General features: G+C 42.8%; 1 protein-coding gene and 1 long non-coding RNA gene across 12 annotated transcripts in view; one reads left to right on the top strand and one right to left on the bottom strand.

Moving 5' to 3' along the window:
• mef2cb (myocyte enhancer factor 2cb) overlaps positions 1-23,197 on the bottom strand; it is an 83,320-nt gene that overhangs the window by 59,419 nt on the left and 704 nt on the right. For 3 of the 11 annotated variants that reach the window (XM_064296502.1, XM_064296501.1, XM_064296506.1), the window contains exon 1: positions 11,989-12,354. The gene's annotated coding sequence lies outside the window, so the exon portion shown is untranslated. Of the gene's footprint in view, positions 1-11,988; positions 12,357-13,992; positions 14,122-23,197 lie in introns of those variants that run through there. The other 8 variants (XM_064296507.1, XM_064296508.1, XM_064296499.1 and 5 more) reach the window with 7 other exon arrangements.
• LOC135233198 (uncharacterized) lies at positions 12,369-17,254 on the top strand. Its single transcript, XR_010323783.1, has 2 exons — positions 12,369-12,851; positions 14,483-17,254. It is a non-coding gene; the product is annotated as an uncharacterized LOC135233198 (long non-coding RNA).

Raw genomic sequence — 23,197 nt, forward strand, 5'->3', positions numbered from 1 at the left:
CACTTTTATTTTTTGCCACTGCTCAAACAGGCTCCGGAATGACTGACAACGGCCATGAGATACCTTCAATTAATCTCCCGCTCCCATTTTACAAGAGAGCTTTTTTTTTTTTTACACCCTCCTCACCCCTGGCAGAAAATAAATAAATAAAAATAAGAAACCTTTCCACAACTTTCATACTCTTCCCCCCCCCCCCCCCCCCCCTTACACTTCAACCTTCGGCTCAGCAGCATTTCATAGAGGAGCCGTGCGAATCGAGATGTGTTTTTTTCTTCTTCTCCCTTTCGTTGCTCGATACCGAGCGCAGGCGAATTTGCATAGCTTCCTTCGCTGCGCGTGTGCGTGTCTCACAGCTGCGGCGGACTGTTTGCGGCGAACGATCAGAACTGGTGACAGGAAAGTTCGGGCTTCTTGTCACCCCACCGCCGAATGCAAAATTAAACTGCGCACATTTTGTTTTTGTTTTTTGTATCTCAACGGCTCAATAAGAAAAACACAGCGCTCGCTCGCGACTCCATCCGTTAAAAAAAGAGAGGAAAAAAAAGAGTGCAGGGGGATATTTTTCTAAATGTATAATTTCTGAATTGGAAAATAATTACCCTTCATAATTGTTGTTATTCTAATAATAATCTCTACGCTAACTGAATAATAAAAAAAAAAAACAGCAAATATGTTTTTAAAAAGACGCGGGCGTAGACAAAGTGTTTTCTTTGCAGTCTTATCCTGAACATCAACATTTTTGGTTTGGGAGGCGAAGGGTTGGGAGCGGGAACGGGGGGGGGGGGGTGCGAGTCGTTTCACAGGGTCCTGTGCAGCCTCCATGGAGCACAGGACCCGCCTTGAGTTCCCCAAATCCCAGGGCTCTCCTCGCAGCTGCACTGTTCACATAACCTCAGCTGTCCCCTGGCTAATGATAGCCGAGCGCGGCGCTCGAGCACCGACGGCTTTTTCCACTCCCATACTGGTGGGCACACACAGCACCACACACAGCTCCCCCCCGTTTATTGGATTTCTCTCCGTCTGGGAAAAGTCTCCAGTCGCATGACCTTGAGATAGGCCGGGAGACCCTGGACTGTAGCTGGTGGAGAGCAACTCCCCCACGACACACACACACCCACACACACACACACACACACACACATTCACAAACGCAGACACACACACACACACAAGCATGCGTGCACTCACACACTCAAACACACACATGCACCAACACACAAACACACACAGGCATTCTCCGGGAGTTCTCCTGTGTGTTTTTTTCTTGCAGCATTATCCAAAATAAACATCTCATTACATGTGTAATTAACCAAGAGGGGCTGGCGAGCATCGAAAAACCTAATCCTGCCTATCGCGCCTCGGCCCTTCCTTCCCATCATGCCGCAGGGGGGAGAGTGGGAAAGGTAGACTGTCGGACAGACCAGGGAAGGGGAGGGAAGAGACAGTGTTCTCAAATCTACTTCCCACAGAAATTAACCCCCCCCCACTTCGATTTTTTTTGTGCCGTTCTTCCTGGTTCCCGGCCATCTCGGAAGTGGGTCGCTGCTCACGCTACGTGGCCTAATTTTGAAGAATATTACTTTTCGAAAATGAATACACAGCACAAAAAAGACTTTGCTCATTTGCCGCCACGACGGCCATCAGAAGCTTTCGCACGTATTAATAGCCTGCAATGCTATTCCTCTCTTTTTTTTTTTTGACAGCGTTCAGTGTTTAATTCGCTAATGTTGTAGCGTACCACAGGAAACACTTCAGCCTCGGTTTCTCTTTCCTAGGATGTCCTAGTTAATAAGATTACGGGCCCTGCATTAAGTGGACCACAGAACAGAGAGACGACCGCTCATTTATGGATTGAACAGTCACCACAAATACAACTTGAGAGGAAGCACTGAAAGGTTTACGGGAGCATTTGTAGCCAATCCTCTTGAGATGTTTCTCTCCCTAAATATATAGCACATAGCATATAATGCACTCACAACTGAAAAAGAAGGTGAATAATCACAATGAACACCGAATTTCAGATGCGGGACCAGCAAAGACCACAGCGGCCTTAATCTGATTAAGGCGTCATCTTTTTCTCTTTCATTGATTATGGCATCGATACCCACCCTCGCTGACGCGATTACAACCAGGGCCGGGAATTTTAAAAAATGATTTAATGAATTGTTGCAACTTTTTTTTTTTTTAATTCGACCTTTTCGCCACCTGAGAGGCTTCTGGGGCAGACCACCGCCGCCGTCCAGGAAAAGGATCCTATTGGACAGGAACCGGGCGTGGATCCAGGGCCCCTTCCAGCTCGGCTCCAGGGAGTGCGCCGCCGGCGGGGAGGGGGCGCCAAGTCGTCCGGGTCCGATTCGCGGGGCCCGCGCGCCAGCGGCGGCGGCGGGAGCAGCGGCCGCGGACAAGCGAGGGCGCTGTTAGCGGGGCCAATTCGATCGCGCCGCGTCGTTAACTCTAATTAAAAGGGGAGCTCTGGGAGGAGAGAAGGCAAACAAGGCAGACCGGGGGGGGGAAGCCCGGCGACGAAAGGTCCAATTTGAGCTGACGCGCGGCGGGTTGGCGCCCTGTCCTCGTCTGCCCTGATCCCCGCCGCCGCCGTCGCCGCCGCCTTAACACGCAGTGGTGTTCAGTCGCGCGGCTCGACGGGAAAGGTTAGACGACGAACCTCGAAAACGAACGCCGACGGGGTGCGCGGAACAAGCACAGAGCCACAGAGTTCGGTGCTAAAAAAAACTGTCCTAAAGGCTGTAGCTACAACTGACAGTCCCTGTAGCTAGAGACTCTCTTTTCAATCTTACAGTAATGTTTCCTACACTTCATACAATTTTATCATACAATATTAAGGACAAGTGATAAAGTAAAAAACAGACTCAGAATACCAATGCACTTCACTTGAGCCCTGCACACATATTTCTCGTGCCTTCTACTGTGTGCAAAATCTACTGTCTTTAGGTGGGGTGGAAACAAATCTGGACTTCAGTTAATTGCTGCAATCTCACAGGCCATATATCAATAAAGAGGAAATTAAATTACGCGTGGAAACACATTGATGGAAATGATGTCAAATAGGCATGGCCCTGTGAATTTACATGCTTGACACCAAAGAAGCCGGTGTCATTTTTCACAGTCATTACAAAGCTGGCCATTTTGCATTGATTTCAATGGGGGGAAAAAAACAGTAAAAAATGATTAGTTCATGTAGATCTGCTGAGATTAATCTTTGTCTGCTCTAGCCTACGTGAACTCAGTACTGCGTCTCTGGGCACTGAACTACCGTGGCCAATACTGCAAGCAACTAACTTAATGATTAAACGTGTCAATGGCGAGAGTCAAATGAAAAGCTGTTAAATGAGCTCGCTATTTTGTTAAATTTACTCCACAGGTTATGTAACATGTTCATGGTGCCCTGTTGGGAGAGTGCGGGGGGGCGTTGAGTTGGACAGTGGGAGAGAAACCGGACACGCCCTAATGAGACCAGCGAGTGGGAGGACAGGATGTGACATCAGAGCTCCGAGGCTGTTGTGAACTGAAATAAGAGGACAGCAGGTATCCCCCGCACTTCCTCGACTATTTATAAACGGAAGCGCACTTCCACAAATAAAAGAATGACCTTTCTTTTCCCAGCGCGGGCGAACGCGCGACGACACGCTCCAGCGCGGCGACACGGCCCGACGCTCACACACACGCGCTCAGACGCATTCCCGCGCCTGCACACACACACACACACACACACAGAGGCAAATATACCGCCACAACCGCCCCCTCCCCACCCACACACACACACACACACACACACAGCCCCCATCCCCCTGCCCCCCCACACAAACAGACACACACACCCATCCCTGCCCCCCCAAACACATGCACACACACACACACACACACACACTCACATCCGCCCCTGCCCCCACCCCCAACACACATGCACACACACAAGCCCCCTCCACACACTCACCGACCCCCATCCCTCCCCCCCACACACACACACACACACACAGCCCTCGTCCCCCAGCCCCTCCAACACAAACAGACAAATACAAACGCACACAAACAACATGCAGACACGCGCACACAGAGGCAAACACAACACAACCCAACACACACACACACACACACACACATACTCAGACAATCACACAGAGACACAAAAATCAATCTTGCTAAGCCATTTCTGTCAGGACACTTTTTAGGAAGTGTAGGATGAAGGCCAAATGGCCTTGGAGGGGCTGCAGACAGTCACAGAGAGCTCACCCCCCATCGCTGCCCACTGCCAACCTGTCACTCACACGCCCAGACAAGCTTATTTGCTTTTCCATTGAGCTTCGCCAGGATGCCAAGGAAAGGCGCAACCTCCCAATCCGGCGAGCCCTGAAGCGCGGACCGGGTCTGAAGTTTCAAACACAGCGCCTTTATTAATTATACATGCAGCGCGCTACCGCAAATTTCATTTCTCGCATTTCTTTCGTTTCTCTCTCCCTCTCTTACTTCCTCTCTCTCTCTCTCTCTCTTGCTCTCTATCTCTCTCTCTCTCTGTCTCTTTCTCTCTCTCTCTCTCTCTCTTTTCTAGACGGTGCATCTGTGAAGTATGACTAAAAAAAAAAAAAAAACAGAAAACCTTCAAAAAGAAAATAAAATCTTTAATAGCCCGTTTGCCCTCAGTGACTGCGGTCGCCTGCTTCTTCTGGCCCGTGTGATGTGGTCGGCACACAGGGGGAATGGAAAAGGTGGAGACAACACAAATTTCAACCATTAAAATACACGCAAGTACATACACACACTACGTACACAAGGCCCAATCTGGTAAAATGGTTTTATTCAGCCATTTTCAAGGACCAATTTGACCCCCCTCTCAATTTTTTCATGTAAAAATTTAATTGACGAACGTATAGGGAGAGGGAGGGATATAAAGATAGATTGATAGATGTTAGGACAGGGTGTGAGGGAGGGAGGGAGGGAAAGAGAATTCCTACACTCTCTTAAAGAAGAGCAGAGTATACTGCTCATGCATATGGAATGGCTATGGTCCAGGTTTACCTCAGGTCACCATCACTGATAATGCACATGCTCAGCAAACAATGAGATCAATCCTTTATATTGTTTTGCGCTAAGCTGGAGAACAACATATCCGTAACAAAAACACATTCAGAGTCACATTACCGCTTGTCACATTGTAAAGAACCCGTTATTGTCACTCAGAAAAATGAAACAATAGGTTTCTGATTAACCATGCAAATTATAAGTACTTTACAAAATGTATTATCAAAGCAATATTTAAACAAAATATTAGAATGCATAATTATGTGCATCATTCTTTTTTTACTGTCTTTACATCCAATTGAATGTCTTTAAAAATGTAATATTTTGTAATGTTTTTGTTTTCTGGCAGGCACAAAAAAAGCTGACTGGATTGCGTCTGTATTTATTCATCGAAAAAGGCTTGTGAAGCCGACTGAAGCGCGCGGCGGCGACTGTCTGCAAGCGCGAGCGCAAAGTAGATGACACCTTTCAGATCGGTAGAAATCTAACCTCTTTTTCATATGGAGATCTCCCCGCCTGTCACGCTCAAGATGAATCTGTGACGCGAGCGTAGCTCGGTTACACACAGTAAACAGGCAGCGCTACAAAAGCGAGACAGAAAGGTGGAAGCCATTTCAAGAGTAGACTTTTTGGAATGTCTTTTTAAAAAAAATGTTTTTTTTATTTTTTATTTTAGTCAGTCGCCAGTAGTGATCGTTACATCAGTGTTACAGTGTTCAGTTAAGAACATTCTAATCGCGTATTTGTGATCTTACACCTTAAAGGATTAAGACGGACAATAAGGGGTTAAGTACCCACCCCTCCACCCCCACCCCCAGAACCGTGGCGCACAGATGAAGCCGTTCCGTCAAACGGACGCTGACTCGCTCTTAAGCGGGAGTGACGAGAACCACCACCCTTTCTGACACGTGCGTTTCCACGGGCTGAACGCCGTTTGAAACGAGAAAGCAGGCTCTCAGCGTCAGCTGGGAAAAGGACAGATGACAGGGCCGAGGGAGAAAAAAACAAAAAACACACTTAGCGCCTGTTTGGCAGGACACCCACCGCGTACGCTGTTAAAGGGGGCAGAGAAACCTGCTCGAAATCGCCCTGCGTCAGTATTTTCCCCATTTGTATCGTTGCATTTTTTTTTGCGTAGATGTTATTCTGAGTTGCGGAGGACAGGCCTCACAAACAACTTCCTACAGGGTCTGCCTGCTGTGACAGGGCCGTGGGTTTCGTTCATAACGCAAAACAAAAACAATAGAGAAAATTGCTTTTGTGCTTTTGTTTGCCATGTTCTGACACAAACACAAAACGGCAACTACAAACGAAAGGGCTTCCCTGGAGTGTTTTTATTTACTTACTACACTGCAAAAAAATAAATAAATAATACAAACAAAAGCCATAGCCATTTTTTTTTTTTTTTTCTTTTTTTTTAAATGGAGAGCATGTCTCGAAATACATTGGTGTGGGCCTGAATGACCTCACCTCCTTCTCCATTGTGAACACAGGAACTACTAAAAATACCCTCTTTAATACACACTCGGGCAGAGAGTGTTCAGATTGATGCTACCTGCAGCTCCGCACAGAAGCCTCTCTGTCCTCAGCTGCCTGGCTGGAAGATGTTACTGAGGGAATCGGCCGCGTTGCCCCAGCGACAGAGATGAATTACGCCGGCTGGAAAATACTTGAGCTTTTTTGGGCTAGTGTCCAGCCGGCCTGCGGACAGGTCTGGAGAAGTGGACGAGCGGGACCCCCCACGCGCACTCTCACCACACCAAAAAGGGCACGGGCAGGCCCTTCCGTTTCATCACGACTTACCCCCAACCCCCCACCCCCCCCCAAAATTTACACAGCGTCGAATGAACAAAACGCAAATATTCTCCAACCCAGTCAGTCCGCGCACCCCCTCCCAGCCAAAAACTCCCATTTAATTCCAAACTATTTTAACACTCCGCATTTTTTAATCAAGTAAAGAGCCTTGAAGGTTCAGATTTCTGTTTGACCGGGGTTCAATCCGAGTAGTACGTTTCTGGCCTTTATCAGCGCGGAGACTTAAATTGAGGGAAAAAACCTTCACCGGAGGACTGCCGAAAATAAAGCCAACAAACACACACGGCCATGAAAGCCGGTCTGTAATTACCCAGCACTGACTGTCTCTGACATGCTACATGCGTGCGTGGACCGCGCAGATCGTTTCAAATTAAAAGCGAAAGCAGTTTATTTCTGAGGAGGCTATTTTTTTTTTTCTTTTTAAGTTCACAGTGCAAGACCGAGCTATGGCGTCGGCAGAAGAGACGGACGCCTCGTCGGTACGACACACTTTCACGCTAGCCTCCCTCGCCAATTTTCTACACTCTCTCCATCCCTTGCTCAGAAATAATCCCATGAGGAAATCCAGTCTAAATTCTCATCCAGACGTGGGGGCCATTTTCTTTTTTTTTTCTTGATGTCTCTTGGCCAGGGCTACAGCTGAAGATATAAACCAACAGCGGCCAGCCAAGAGGTCTGCCACTCCGGACCACCCAGGTCTCCAGCTTTGGCCCTCACAGGCGCCTCCTTCACCTTTTTCAGCTGTTTGTGACACACCGCTTCTCACTTTGGGAGAGAGGTTAACGAGGCCCAGCCCTGCGAGCCTGTCAGTCTGTCTGTCTGTCTGTCTTTCTCTCTTTCTTCTCTTCTCTCAGGCTGCCTGACTGACTGCCTGACTGACTTTCCTAGCTGCGTGATACAGGTTCTTTCAACCAGTTCTGCCAGACTGCAGCACATTACAAGACTTAGTATCCTTTTCCCCTTCTGAAAAAGGAAAAGAAAACTAAAACAAAATGTGTGCACACACACACGCCCACCCACCCACCATATTGGTAGCATTAGATTTTATGCAGAGATATTTTAAAATGTATTTTACAATTACAATTAAACATCAAAGCCAGATGTATTCCACTGTGATCGCATGTACCCCTGTGAATAAAACCTACACATCCCTCCCCACTTAGAGGCAGAATAAAAAGTTACTGAACGTCACTGTTAATTACTAGATAGAGATTGCAGAGTTTGTGTTGTTATGCTAACCAGGACCCGCACGAGTATCTATACAAATAAACCATTAGCTATGCATAAACAACAAAGAGTTGTTTGAGTCTTATTGTTTGTTTATTTTAATAACTGCAGCTTTAAAAATGAAGTCATTGTGACGATGTGGTCCCAATTCGGAGTTTTTAGATGTAAAGTAAAGGCAAAAACTGTATCTCTCAGAAAGTGTTCTCCGCAAACATTGAAGTCATCGTTGCTCACTTTAGTTTTAATCCAGAAACATATACGTCACAAGAACCGGGGTTTCACCACGGTAACCATGTCAATAACAGGGCCGACTAAGAACTTTCTTACAATTACAGAAGCAGATCCAACACCTGCCGTGAAGCTGGTAAATTAAAATCCTATGAAGCTCACTACATATAAAATTAAATTATTAACATCTGGTGGGACAGTGCAATACAAATACAGAGTACAGATGCTGCTGTGCACACTACCAAATTCTGAAATATACTTAAAATCAACAGACAAAACTGCAGAAAATGTAAGTTCAAATAATAGTGGGTTTAAGGTGGTCCCACATATAATACACAACAAAGGATATATCTGAGAGGAATCGTTTAACTATAGGAAAGTAAGTAAAGCATAGCTCCTGCACTTTTTTTTTCTCCAGGAGGTGAAATGTGCCATACACATTTTGAGGAGCAAAAAAAAGGAACAATGCTCACTTTCTTCTGCATCTATTTGCTGATCTTGCCGATCAGAGATCTGCAAATGAAAGCATTTAATTTTTTTTTTTTTTTTTAATGGAGAAAACCACACATTTTTCCCCAGTATTTTACAACTATGACTAAGCTGGCTTCCACAGTACAATATACACAGGCATTAAAAGCCTAATTTAAACAAAAGTATGTGTCTACGTGTTTCAGATTGTCGAGACTTTTCTGAGAAATTATATTTGTCTTATGTAATTCCAATGAGCAGTATTTCCCCTTTAGTGATAATAAAACCGTATTTACTCTCATATAAAAGCACACCGATAACAAATCATTGGCAAAATCCTGTCAGATAATGGAGAACTATAACGGTAGCCAGTATCGAGGGAGATGATTCACAAAGTGTGACGCCACATGAGGGGGCAGATAGTGTATGGGCAGAGGGTCAAAAAGTAGGCTCAGACAGACGTTTTAAACCGGCGCGCACAAGAGCCCCTCATCCCCCCCTTTTCAGATTCCCGCACTCATCTCTCCACTTGCAAAGAGGGTGATCTGCAGTAGGGGCGTTGAGGGGATGGGGGTGGGGGGTTAATCTGGAGCTACGCTAGACGGTGCCGGAGCTCCCATTGTGAAAGCCCGCCAGGCTCCGGGGGGGGGGTGTCGCGCACCGCGCCCCAAAACGCTTACCTCAAGGGGCCCGGGCCTATCAGGCCGACACGTGAACCGCCCTATAATCCTCCTTTCTTTTTTTTTTTCGTGCGTCCTCCCTGTCGGTTTTGTGAATCGGCCGGGGCAATCCACGGTGATTACCCGGAGATGACAGGTCCCCGGCAACAGGAGCGCGAGCGGCATGGCGCGCGCTGCCGGTAGCTACTCTAAGCTCGCAGCCCTTAGCCGAGGGCTCGCGAGTAATCACCCGTCCGCACGCAGCACGTTCACCTCTAATCTAAGCAGATTAACTGCAAGCGAATCCCCGCTGCAGAAACAGGCCGCTTCCAAACAAAACAACTTAAATGGCTATTTATCTTTAAAAGCGTATTGTGTTTGATTTTATAACTCCACGATGAAGCCCACTTTGATGTCATAACAGCAGGAAAGAAACTTTGGAAGGTTAGGTAATTTAAGCACGAATACCGAAGCTAGTCATCATAAACATGCTCCATGCAAAATTTAGGAGAATAGCAAAACTAATTTATTATTTAAGATACTGACCGTGAGTAAAAATAATAACAAAAAGCATTTAAAAGCCTGTGAGTTTGTAAAGGCTAGTTTCATAATATTAGTGTGAATCACTTTTTTAAAGGACGTGCTGTTTTTTTGTTATGATACAGAATTCTCACATATTCAATATATAAAATGATAATAAGAGATTTTCTTTAATGTGCTAAAAAAATAAATATATATAATCCTCAATTTGCTCAGGAAATTCTGGCTCTCAAACTTACTGTACTCCGGTCTTAAAAAAGTCTAATATTAAATATTAGTCACTAAATTATTCATTTTTCATTTTGCGTTACTTTTTGAACCCAATATGCTTTTTTCCCCTGGAAAAAAAATCTAGAATTGTTAAACTCCTTACATATGAAGAACAAATTGAAATGAGTATACTGTACTGGCTCCTTGTATAATAAATAAATATATTAAATCTTTATACCACTTATATTTTATTTTGGTAATAGAACCGGTAGGAGAGTTTTCACTCTCTCTATTTCTCTCTTTCTCGCTCTGCCTAAAAAGTGCTTTGTTTTTCTTTGGCTTACACAAAAGCAAGTGTAAGGAAACAATGTTCGGTACAGTAGAATACACTACACTGGAGACGTTTTTTTTCTGAAGCAGGCATGACTGGAATCAGTAAGAAGTCAATCGAGAAGATTGGCTCACAGGTGCTTTGTGTTTGAGCTGCCATGCCAAAACCTCCAGGCAATGCAGCTATTATGATCCAAATAAACATCTTTACTCTGCGACCACAATACCGTCTGCTTTGTGCCAGCAACAACATTACCAGTCAAGATTTCAGTCTGGCATAATGAGACACATTGGCCACCTCGACTCCTGTGTATAACAAGAAAGAAAGCTGAGCGACTTGAGTACTTTCAATTGTATCTGTTGTGCCCACCAACAGCTGGTCTGCACAGACCATCAGTAAAACAGAGTTACCCTCTTCGGCACAATTGTAGAAGAGTTGCCATGCGTCAAAAAAATCACGCTCATTTTAGTAGGACCGCAAGACAAAAAAGGCACTTGACTTTTTCATCTCTGATATCACAAGCATTCAGGTAAATAAATTCGGCAGCCAAAGTAATATCCAGTTCTGTTTAATTTAAAAGGAACGTGGTGGCATAGGTTGAGCTGTCAGTATTTCTACAGTATTGATACAATATAAATACAATACTACTGTATTTATACAACCTCAAATGTAAATACAGTATTTGTGTATATATCCATATCAGTAAAAATATTTGAGAAAAATTATCTGTATTTATTTGATCAAATGAATGGGGTGTCCAGTATGGACTGACACTTAATGTAAAGTGTTTAGGCAAATGTTTAGAAATGGCATTATTAAAAAATATATATGTATGTATTCAAGTGACCCTTTACATGTAAGGTGCATTTCATGCAATTCAACGGCACCTTTTTAAGAGTGGAGATGTTCATTTGGAAATGATAAACACAGGAAAATCTGATATTATATAGTCACAGAACATCTTAAGAGTTTTGCTACCCTTCTGCTTCACCTAAAATGAAGCATTACCAAGTGTACATCCATAATTTAAAGTATTAAAAGTAAATAAATAAATAACATTTCGGCAAAACTAAGATCATACTGTATAATATATGCGTTTGTTCATATTGACATTTTCCCCGATGGGTAGTTTGTTGCGATATTGTGGGAACGAGATAAGGCAAGGTCAAAGCAGCAGTAGAATACAAACAATTCCACGAGTAAGACCTTGATTCTGGATACGGCCCCGTAAACTGGCTCTCCACCCAACTCAACAATTATGTAGTTTGACACAGGAACGTTCAGTGATCTGTCAGCAAGAGCAAACAAATCAAGTTTCTATAAGGTTACACCTTTTAGAAAAGCCCACAAGTTCACCCGGTAATGTCAAGCTGTTTTACCCTGAACTCCCTTATAAAGATGACATTGTCGCAAGCTACCGTGTAACATCTGGCTGTGACATCGTATTAATTGCAATAGGAGCACGTTACTTACTTTATTATGCATGTAATCGGCCCGGTAAATGTCAGTTAACACGTGCAATTTTCGCTTGTCTTGTCCAGCAGGATGATACGATTGAAAGCCTTCTGTGCACGCTAGCACTTCGCAAAAAGAGGTGAAAACTCTCTTTAGATCCACAAAGGCAGCGGCGCAACTCTAATGTAGTACAAACGTGGAAAAGTAGCTCTAAAATTGCAACACAAACTAGCCGGTCTGTCTTATGACATGAAAAACCGACAGTGTCTTTAAAGGATTGCGAGGAGCGTGCTTCGGTCTCCCTTGTCGTCTCGGGGTAAAGGGGAAAAGGATTAAACCGAGAACGCCTTTCGATGATGATGAGGTCTGCTCCTGTTCTCTCCCACAATCCCAAACGAGTCTCTCTCACCCTCTTCCAGCGCAGCGAGAAATAATCAGTTTTACTCATGAAAGGGGGCGGGCTCAGAACTCCCAAGTATTTTAATGAAAGAAGCATAGCCCTAATACTTTATTATCTCAAACCCATGCTGATAAAGTCATGTGTATAGACTGTTTGTGTAAGATAGCGGATGGATGTGTATTTAAAAGCTAGCTAGCTGTAGGCTTCGCATTCCGTAGTGGATCCAGTACATTCAAACAGTAAACCGAGGACCGTTATAAATAATGATTAAAAATAACACAGGAAGGACGACTTTGTCCCGCCGCGTTATTTTTATTTACTTAGAGGTCTATTGATAGGCTACAGCACGTCGGCTAGATTCACTCGCCTAAATTATCACAATGGTTTCCGAAATTTTAATAAAAGCGGCTGTAAAGGGCTAAAAAACGGACGATTGGATGTACTTACTGTGAGAACCGTGTCAAGGACCATGCCGCACAGGGTAGGCTAATTGTCCTATTCTGCACTACAGCGACAATTAAAAGATTACTCAAATGATTACACTTTAATTCGGTTATTGGATTGATACAGTTGATCGTTATTGTTTAATTGTGTTTGTTTTATTTCTGTAATTTGGCCTTGTTTAACTAAGTGACATAGCCTACTGTAGTCAGCTCGTGTTCTTTTAAGTGATAACATATGGGATATGTGCGGGGATTTTGCGTGTTGGGACTTCACATAACCTGCCTGCTGTAGTAGGCTACAGAAGTCCTATCGCTTCTGATAAACGACTTAACTCACATCGATGTAATGAATGAGTAATTCACTTTTAAAGAGTCTTTTAACGAGTGTGTTTGGGTATATAATCCGCTCCCTTTACACATCGTGCAGATAACAGACCTCCTAATATTACCCATTTTTATGTTTGACGATGGACAGTACCTCTATAAAAGGTTAAGCTATTTGTTGGCCTTTATACTCTACTCGAGCCTCATTGTGCATTTTCGTGTACAACGATTTAGAGTGGGCCTATCACACTGAAAGTTATTGCTCTTGGCAGCAATTAGTGGGTGTCTTGGGCGACGCATCGCAGCCGACCGATTCAACCCCTTCCCACGGTGCGAATATTGATCACTTTATATGCCACTTGTTGAATGCTACCTTGCAATAATACAGTACAATACAATGTCGTATTGTATTAGATGTGTTGATGAATTAATCAAGGTAGCTAATCTGCTTGACGCAGGACGTTGAAGGTAATTGGATCCTGACGTGTCTGCTTACAGTACATGGCGATACCCACCTTTATGGCACACGAGACTTTAATCTTTAATTGCATTTCCTTTGTACATAAACCGCCACGATCAGTAGCCTCTACAGTCTAAAAGACTGTAGCAGAGTAAACGTGCAGTTTGTCGCTTCAGAGACCACGCTTTCATAGTGGCACTCAAAAGCGAAACCGATACATTTTTTATATAGTTGTAAATTTTTTATTTATTAAATACGATGGGGGTAGAGGGTAGGGCAGGTTTTTCTGCAGTTATGTTGTGATATTAAAGTTGTTGCTGCGTTTTTCCGTACTATACGTCGGTTTGGAATGGAAGCGCAGAGGATTGTAGCAGTGCGCAGACGGTCTTACCCACCACATTCACGTTTCTTTCTGTTCAAAGCTTCAGCTCCAGAGCTTCCTGTCCAGTCTTGTCTTTCACTGTACCACCAGAAATGCCATCAGAGGTTTAAGTGGGTGTTTTTTTCCTGTATTAGTTTGGCACCTAGGGAAAAAAAAGCAGAAATAAGAAGATGAAGCAGATGGTGATGACAGAGATGCTCAGATTATGATGATGAGGATGAGGAAGATGATGGTGTACTACTTATGAGCAGACCAAAAATGTACCTGTATCACATACAGAGCAAAACAAATCAAACTTGTGCCAGGCTGGATTAAGAAAAGAATCAATAAAATAATTGATTACCTCAACAAATATACAAATACTGGCGGAAGTGCTTATAGCTCCAACAGTAGTGTTTAGAGCCAAGAAGAATAGCATTATATGAACTGATTCAAGTCATTTAAAATTTTGATACTCCACTTCAAAGGCTGTTTAATTACAACATGTCAAATTTCTCTGACAGAAATCGGGCACTCTACAAGCAGGACCTGCCCGGGCCCATACCCAGGTGAACTTTGGTGAAGACCCGGGTCGGCTGTGATCGGACAGGTCACACACAGCAAAGAAGGAGAGGGGCAGATGCATTTGCACAGCTGCAGTCAATTAGTCTGTCACCGTTTTATTTTTTTATACCTTTTTTTTCTTGACAATTGAGATACTGCTCAGTGCTTTACAGAAAAAAATATTTTCAGAAGATTTTTTTTTTAAATGGTAGCTGTAACTAGTAAACAGCAATGCAGTAAAATGTTCAGTGTTAAATCAACTCTTACAGAGTACATACGGTCCCTATGGACTCATATGTACTTTTTTTTAGAGTTGAATCAATGCTGGACATTTTATTGTGTGTATTTGCGCCAAAACGTGCTATGCATTTAACAGATGCTCATATTCAGAGCAATTTTTACATACAATCAATTCATACAGGTGGATAATTTTACTGAAATGAATCAGGTTAAATGCGTTGTTCTAGGGTGCATGTGCTGTGCCACGTCTCGGAATCAAACCTACAACCACAAGAGTTGAAAGCCCAGTTCTGTAACCTGTTACACTGCATAGAATGTAGGCAACTTTTGATTTTTCAATTTTTCATCTGAATAAAATGAATCTGTGTTTCATCTGTGAGAACCTTGTCTAGGTGTACCTGTACAGTTTTGGGAATACAATCTCTTCAGTGTGTTGCTTTGCAAAACCCCTTTGAAACGGTATTGTGAACAGTAAAATGTGTCGTTGGGCAGCGGGATTTTAACACGCAAGTTCATTTTCTGCAAATGGTGTTTTCAAGAAAGCACTGGTCATCTGCTCCTAGATGGTACTCTTGTGTAGATATCCTAGAACATTTACATTGCATTACTCAAGTAATTACTAATTACCATTTGTTTTCATCAGAAGCTTGGGGAATTTGTTTTGTTTTCTTAATACTGGAAGTTATGCAGCACAAATATATTTGTATTTAAACCAGCACAAGGGATATGTATTCATTTAAATCCGCACACGCACTGTGGAATCCAGAACATTTAAAAATACAGTGTTTTCAAAAATTAAATTTACGGCACAATGCCTTGGTTTAGGTTTAAGTTTAAAGCAATACATGCTGCATTCCTTCAGTCTGTGATTTATTTATTTATTTATGTATTTGGGGGGGGTGTGCGCTAAGAATACTATAAACACATGCCTTTTGGCTCATTGCACTTTTAATTTTATAGAGAAGGTTACAGCCTTAATAAGTACTCATTAATTCAAATTGACCATTTCCTCATTTCCACCCTGCACTGCCCCCCCTCCTTCCCCCACGCTGCCTCACACATGCACCCGAGCCGGCGTTCGCAAGGGCGATCTTTCCAGTTCATTTTCCCCTTCAAGCTGCCAAGCATGTAGAGCGAGATCCTAAAGTGAACTTTTTTGGCATCCCGGTGTTTGTCAAGATGCTTTTCAGTAACTTAAATGTGGAAAAAAATTTCTGTGTGCTGAAATGCTTATACAGTGAATTAAAAAAAATGCAACACCACTGTCCGACGTAAGTGGGTTTAAGCATAAGTATTTTTCCACACACAGTTTTGTGTCAGCTGTTCTTATAAACCAACTTCAAAAAAAGCAACGCTTGAGAAGCAAATCACAGGGAAGTCTCTACTCTAATGCTGATATCAGGGCAGTAGTATGGAATAATGCTTAGGGAACTGGGCTTGTAACTTAGAGGTTGCAGGTTTGATTCCAAAGTGCTGCAGTGCTATTGCAGCCTTCAGCAGGAGACTTGAATACACCTGAATATGCTTCAGTAAAAACACATTCTAACTGTATATAATGGACAGTGTAAAGAGAGCTGTGTGTGTAAGAGCATCTATTAAATAATAACAAAATGGCCCATACATTATAAAATATTCTAAAATATTTGCCAGTATGAGTCCCATACTAGCAAATATTTTCCAGCGTGATATTCGTATTATTTTTGCGTTGCATGTGTGAGGAAGGAAGGACAGGCCTGTTGTCCTGGGAGACGAACGCAAGCATGTTTCTCTGCCAGACTGGAGGCTGCGTATAATCTATTGTCAATCGCATGATGTACATGAAATCACAGTGCGCTTGACACAGATGATAATGTTGTCAGCCGACCCCTGAGAATTACTGCAGCGGTAAATATTTCAATATCTTCTTAAGACTGGAGATCGTTGCCACATCTTTTTTCTTTTATTTATTTTTTGATGTATTTTTCCTGTGTCTTTCCCTTATTCCCCAAAGTGTAAAACTATGGCAGGTGTTTTTTTTCCCCCACACTTGATTTGAAATGATTTGACTACTCAGAACATCAGAGAACGTTTGTGAAGCACTTGTGAAGCAGCGTTGCCTATAGGCACATATACTGTACCAGTATGGTGAAAGTCATGAGTGCATGCTATACTGCAGGTGTGCATTAGTGTGTGTGTGCACGCGCGCGTGTGTGTGGGTGTTGGCAGGCTTGGAGTGTGCACACACGGGTGTTTGCATGCTTCACCTAGTGTGCAGTCACTACCATGTGACGCAGAGACAGACTTCTCTTTTGTCTCACACCAAGTAAATGATTCTCCTCCTGCCAACCAAGTCCTCTCCCACCGGAACGGGACCCAGATTCTCCCTGTCTGTGGTCGTGTGGGGATGTATAATTATCCCTTCACTCATTCAGAAGGACATATGCGGGAGGGAAACTGACACATGCAGATGTGGTGGAATATCTGCTTCTTTCATTAAAACACTGGCTCAGTGACCTTCGTATTACTGATTATTTTTGTCAACTTTCAAATTCTCTAAATTGACGGTATAATTACAATGATAAGGATTTTTTTAGTCAGCTAATCTTTTCCTCTTGTACTAAATTGACATTGACACTTCATTGTCTAGCATAAATATTGTAAATGTAAGTGAAACTTAAAGAAATGGTCTATATTTTCGAATATTTTAGAAAAAATAAACGAAAACTATGTTTAACTCAGAAGAATAGAATTTCTAGATTTCCCTCTTGACCTTTGCGTGGCGAAGGACTCCAAAATAAGTGCAAGACTAGCTCCAAATACACGCTACGTGCACAGTGTGGTCCAAAAGCATACAGCTCATGAAGAGTTTAACAAATATTGTAAATCATTTTCCCAGTTTGACATTACATTATAATCTCTTAAAGTGATGAAAAATGTCATCTTGCACAGTGAAAACTGCAATAGTTTTTATCCGTTTGGGAGCGATTCTTGTTTCTGTGAGACAAAGAATAAAATGATCGCCTGTATTTAATATTATCGTGTTTTAACCTTATCGGGACAAATAAAGGCCAAATACGCTTACAAATAAGCTTATAAACTAACAGTGAAGGTCATCGAATATTTTTCTCTCCTTGCTGTAGGATTTCCCAGGACGTTCGTTTCGAGTCTTTTTCCCCCCCTATCGGGCTCTGTGTTCCTTAAAGGGGTGACTGAAGCGTCGCCGGAGAAAAAACAAATTTGGTCATTTGCATGTTCTGTTGGGCAAACAGCGCCAAACGCTACACCTTTGATTCATTATAAATGAGCCACATGGCGTTGAACACGCTCTCCTTTGTTGCGCCTCGCTCCAGTTACAGCGCCGCAGCGGGGCTGTGGAAAACTCCCTTACCGATTGGACCGCGAGCTGTAGCCTACCTGTCAAGACTGCTGTCACAGCGTCGTTTCTCTGTTGTGATTACATTGTACCCGTAACACACTGCTCGTGTACAGTTTGCGTATTCAGGAGTGAAGCATGTCTGTAAAACAACTGGGTTTTTATTTTATGTTAATGGACGCATTATTTATTTATTTATTTATTTATTTATTTATTTATTAGTTGCGTGATAGAAGCTTTAAGGTATCCCTTCACTCCAGGTTTCACTGTAGAGAACTTTTACAATTTACGACTTTGACCAGTTGGGGCGCTCTAAAGCCTGCTTTCGTGTTTGTTCCGAAACTCCTTTCCTTTGCTTACAGCACGGGGCTCAGTCTGAGAAGTAGCCTATCTTGCGCTAAGAATCTCATATCAAAGACTGTCATCCGCAATTTCAGCTAAAACTAAACGGAATTTTTACGTTCATTCTGGTTATTTATTATTATTTGTTTATATGGCAGTCTTTGTAAAATCCAGCACACATATATATATATATATATATATATATATATATATATATATATATTTAAAACCGTCAAAACATTTTACCTACAGTAATTCACAAGTCCTTTATTATGTCAGCATCTTTCTATTTTATAAGAATTTCTGGATATACATTTATCCAGTTCGGACAAAACTGCACACCCTGGGCATAGTTTCCAGCAGTGATAGCTGTGTAATGAGGATTACACGGTGCATATATTGCATTACAATAATTACCAGGTTTATCTGTCTGCAAAACTATTATTGTTTAAAAATATTATTACACTGCAAGTAAAACTGCTGAAAGGGGCAGTATTCCTAATTCTTCTATTTTTGCTTGCAAATGACACTTGTATACCAGGGCTTCCCTGGATATTTTGTTTGTATGTAGTACATATACAAGCATAGTTTTGTCTCAATTCATAAAATAGTTTTGAAAATTAAAATTAAATTACTATTAATATAAATTAATACTATTAACTTGTTCATATTATTAATATTTAAAAGATTTGAAAATAATTCACTCTGTGTATTTGCTCCATGTTGATTTTAAAGCATGTATCTTTACAGCTTTTTTTAAATGGAGTTTGTAAAATAATAACACCAATACTCAACTATCCAGTCTTCAAAATGGCAGGTGACTGTCAGCATGGTTTGACGTCGCTGAGAGGCTGTGCATTTCTGAGTGGTACGGAAAAGTTTGCGCAGGTGAACTGGAATGGCATTTGATGAAAAAAAATAGCTGTAATTCAGAATTTCAGAAATGAAAAGCACCAAGGTAAATGTCAGAGTGTGACGAGGAAAAAATCATCTACCAACTGTTTTCCACATAAATTAGCCCTAGTCAGGGATAATCACAATGTGTTTTAGCACTCCAGGAATGGCAAAATCTTTTTCAATCCATAGATCAAAATTAAATTCTCCCATGTGTTGTGTATGTGGCGTGCACATATACTCCAAACAGCAAGCCTGACCATGTCTCTTTTTAAAAATGGCGGTCGGAAGTGAGAAGGCTGAAATTATATCTGTGTTGATGAAAATCACATGGATGAGGAGAAGAAGAAGAAGAAGAAGAAGAAAAAAAGAACGAGGGAAGTCGAGGGAACAGGGTAATGCAATGTCCCAGCCACTCCTGGCTGCGGTTCAGGAGGTAAAGAAAGCAAATTCTCCCTCGTATACATTATTAAAGTGGGAATTGAGAGCTCGGCGTGTCGGCGTGTCGCTGTGCCACTCGCCCCTTCCAGAGGGGGGCCGTCCCTGACGTCCCTGACGGACATCTTGGCGCCCCTGCTCCAGATTATTCTGGACCTTCGTGCCTCACCTCCAAATTGTCGCCGCTCTGTCCCGGTGACGGCGGCGCAGCTGCTGAATTCCGCCAGCTTTTTTTTTTTTTTTTTGCGGCGGCGTCTCCGTCAACAGGGCCTGTCACTCACCGGTGCCCGCCCCGCTGCCATTGGTGGAAACTGCGGTATGAATGCTCCGTCTATGGTAATGGTTCTCAAAGCCCAGGGTCATTTAGCAGTGAGCTACAGTGTACTGTAGGCATATTAGAGGCGAGAATGCATGGCAGCCCAATACATCAGGGCTTTATTGATGATAATCATACTAATAATAATAATCACAAAGGGAGCAATTTGTTTGGCACTCTAACTCTAAATATTCAGTGTAAAATCAACTTTGACAGTTTGCTTTTGACTCTGTTAGAAGACAACCTGCATGACTCTGAGCGTCCCTGCATGACTCTCATACACACAGTTGGAGTTGATTTAACACTTTTAAAAGTTGATTTAACAAAGGAGATATTTCTGTGTATCAGCACTGCCTTATTGATGAGAGTCGAAAGGGGAACGCAGATGCTCTGCGGTGTTCTCGAAACCGCGCCCGCAGCCAGCTTCTGCAGAGCTGCGCAAACACAAACAACAATAAAACTGCGTGACAGCTACGCCGCCCGACTAAATATACCCGAAACGATGAGCGCTAAAATATGGAATGCAAATATGCTGATGAGTTTCTCCCAGTCAGGCTTAGAAAGAAGTGCGATATAAAACCCTCTCCTGCGTCCCCGGCTTGTTCCTCATGCAAACAAGATCAGACAGAAGACAGGCACCCAAGATTAACTCCAGATGAGAACCCCTAAACATTTCGCAGCGCGTTGTCAGGTTTTTTTAGACAGGCTGCGGCTAAAGCCTCCCCCCCTGTCCCAGTGTTCCGCACAGTAGCCACACTGACAGAGCCCAGAAAACAAGGCCGACCCGTAACCGGGAGCGCCGGAATGAGATCGCGAGCAGAAGAAAATGTTACACAGTCACCGAAGGCACTTATGAGAATGAAGATAATTTTCCTTTCTGTACGAGAGGGATGTAACTATTTCCATGCGGCTGATATGTTTTGCTTCACTGGTAATTTGTTTTGAATATGAAATACACTTTTAAAAAGACAATAATATGGCTCGTGTAACCTAAGACGTGGGCATCTGGAACTCCCATACACTCCATAACTATAGCAACTACTGTATCACAGCTATAAACACATTTAAAGTTAAGTTAAGTTACCTCATTTTTAAAAGTATGTTTATTTCACTGGCATTTATGCAGCACACCAGCATGGACAAGCTAACACAAAATGAAGCTTATTAGAGCTGAAGTTAACTGAAGTTAAGAAAGGGTGGCTGCAACTGAACAATTATTTGATCCACAGCATCTCAATGCTTTCCAATTATTTTTTAATACGATATCTTGAGCCTTTTGAGACCATGAAAGCAGTCCCGATTGGTAATATTTTTAAAGTTACCGCTGACTCTTGCTAATTAAAGGTCATCGCAGAGTATACAATCGGTGTGAAACCTCGAATGTGTCTCAGAAGTGAAGGGGAATGTACTACGAGCCTCTGATGCAGAGAGGCAGAAAGGACTGAAAACACTGAATCGCAAGCCGGATCGTTTCAAAGGCGAACGTGGAAACAGCTCTGGAGGAAGCCACCCCACGGTGAAGGAAAACAACACGTTTCCTGTGCCCACTTTGTACCCAAGCCATGGATTTTTTTTTCCCCCCCCCAAAAGATTCTGGTGCGGAATCTAAGCTTCGGAAAACTGGGTCAGAGTGGCCCAGGTTTGTCGCTCTGCGCTGAATTTAAAGTTGCATTGTACCAAGCTGGAAAATGAAATAAACATTTTAAATAACCCGGTATACTGGCCAGGATTCAGTCAATAACCAACCTTAACTTTGACTTACAAGAAAAGCACATGAATTACCATTTTCTAAATTAATGTTTTATTTATAAATTTTGGTGATTGTTCAACTTGGCAAAGAGTTTTTAGTGATGAAAAGTAACAACTGAACTAAATTGTGAATCAAAAGTTTGGCCTCCAGCAGACTGCATCAAAGCCACTGTGAAAAGATATTTTATTCGCCACTTGTCATTCAAAGTGTGATTATTTGTAAATTCTTGCATGCTGATAACGGTCTTTGCACTTCCATCAACCTGTTTAACAACTTGCTTTTTGCTTTTATTTATGTATCATTTACTACATTGTTCATAACATAGAACAACATAAATCTTCAAAAAAATAATCAATGCAAATTTTCCCATCAGCCACCATTACTCAACATTAACCCCATGGTTTGGCTCCAATAGGTTATATCAGTTATAATAATGAGTAAGCGAATCATGGGGTCTGGGGTCTCTCTGGTTTGAAACTCTGGCCACAGAACTTGGAGGTGCCACTGCAGTTATCTCAACGCCACTGGCCACACTGTATTCTCCCAAAATGCCTCTCACTGCTGGAGTTTGCTGGATAAATCTCCCGATTTATTCATTACAGCCAGGTTTTCAGTGCGTGCCTGAATCCAGCTGCAAGAGGCAAAAGGGCAGAGAGTGTTTTAACAGAGAGACGGGTGAACAGGGAGGGAGGAGAGGTGAACGAACGGCTCCACCTCGCTCGGGGGGGGGAAAACGATCGTTGCCCTCCGAGATGGCTGTTTTTTTTCTCTCCGCGAAACGTACCCCCCCCACCCTACCCCAGAGAACGACACTGAGAACTTTCGCCGGTTTGATGTGAAATCACACGACGTGCTCCTTGTCCAATGGCCTTTCCGGTAGCACAGGTTTTCACTGGAAAGGTTTCGGGGGAAAGTATTTCCCACAAAACGCTGTCCCGTTCAATCAATTTTCATTTTCCGTTACCGCACATTCGCCGTCAGCAGAGAGCGTTCCTTATTCCGTTTTCAGAAGAAAATTTGTTTCAATGTTCCTTTCCCTCGGCAGGTTTAAAATGACAAATTTCCTCTGTTTCATGGTTTAGCCCCTAATGTCATACATGATCCGTAAGTAGTGGGACGTAAATTAGCATTGAAGCCTTCTGTGGCCAATTAGGCGGGTACTTTAGGGGCGAGCAGGTTTTTTGAAGAGAGGAGCATGTAAAAGGGGTGTCATTTTTTTTCTCAGAGAGCACCACACATCACACAGCCAGGTGCTCCAAATAATTAACCGCAACAGAACCGATAACTTGAACTGACTGTGAAAAAAATAACAACACGCCACGTTCTGCCCTTTATCTTGGTAA

Source organism: Anguilla rostrata, chromosome 10, assembly GCF_018555375.3.
Source record: "Anguilla rostrata isolate EN2019 chromosome 10, ASM1855537v3, whole genome shotgun sequence".
NCBI classification, from domain to species: Eukaryota; Metazoa; Chordata; class Actinopteri; order Anguilliformes; family Anguillidae; genus Anguilla; species Anguilla rostrata.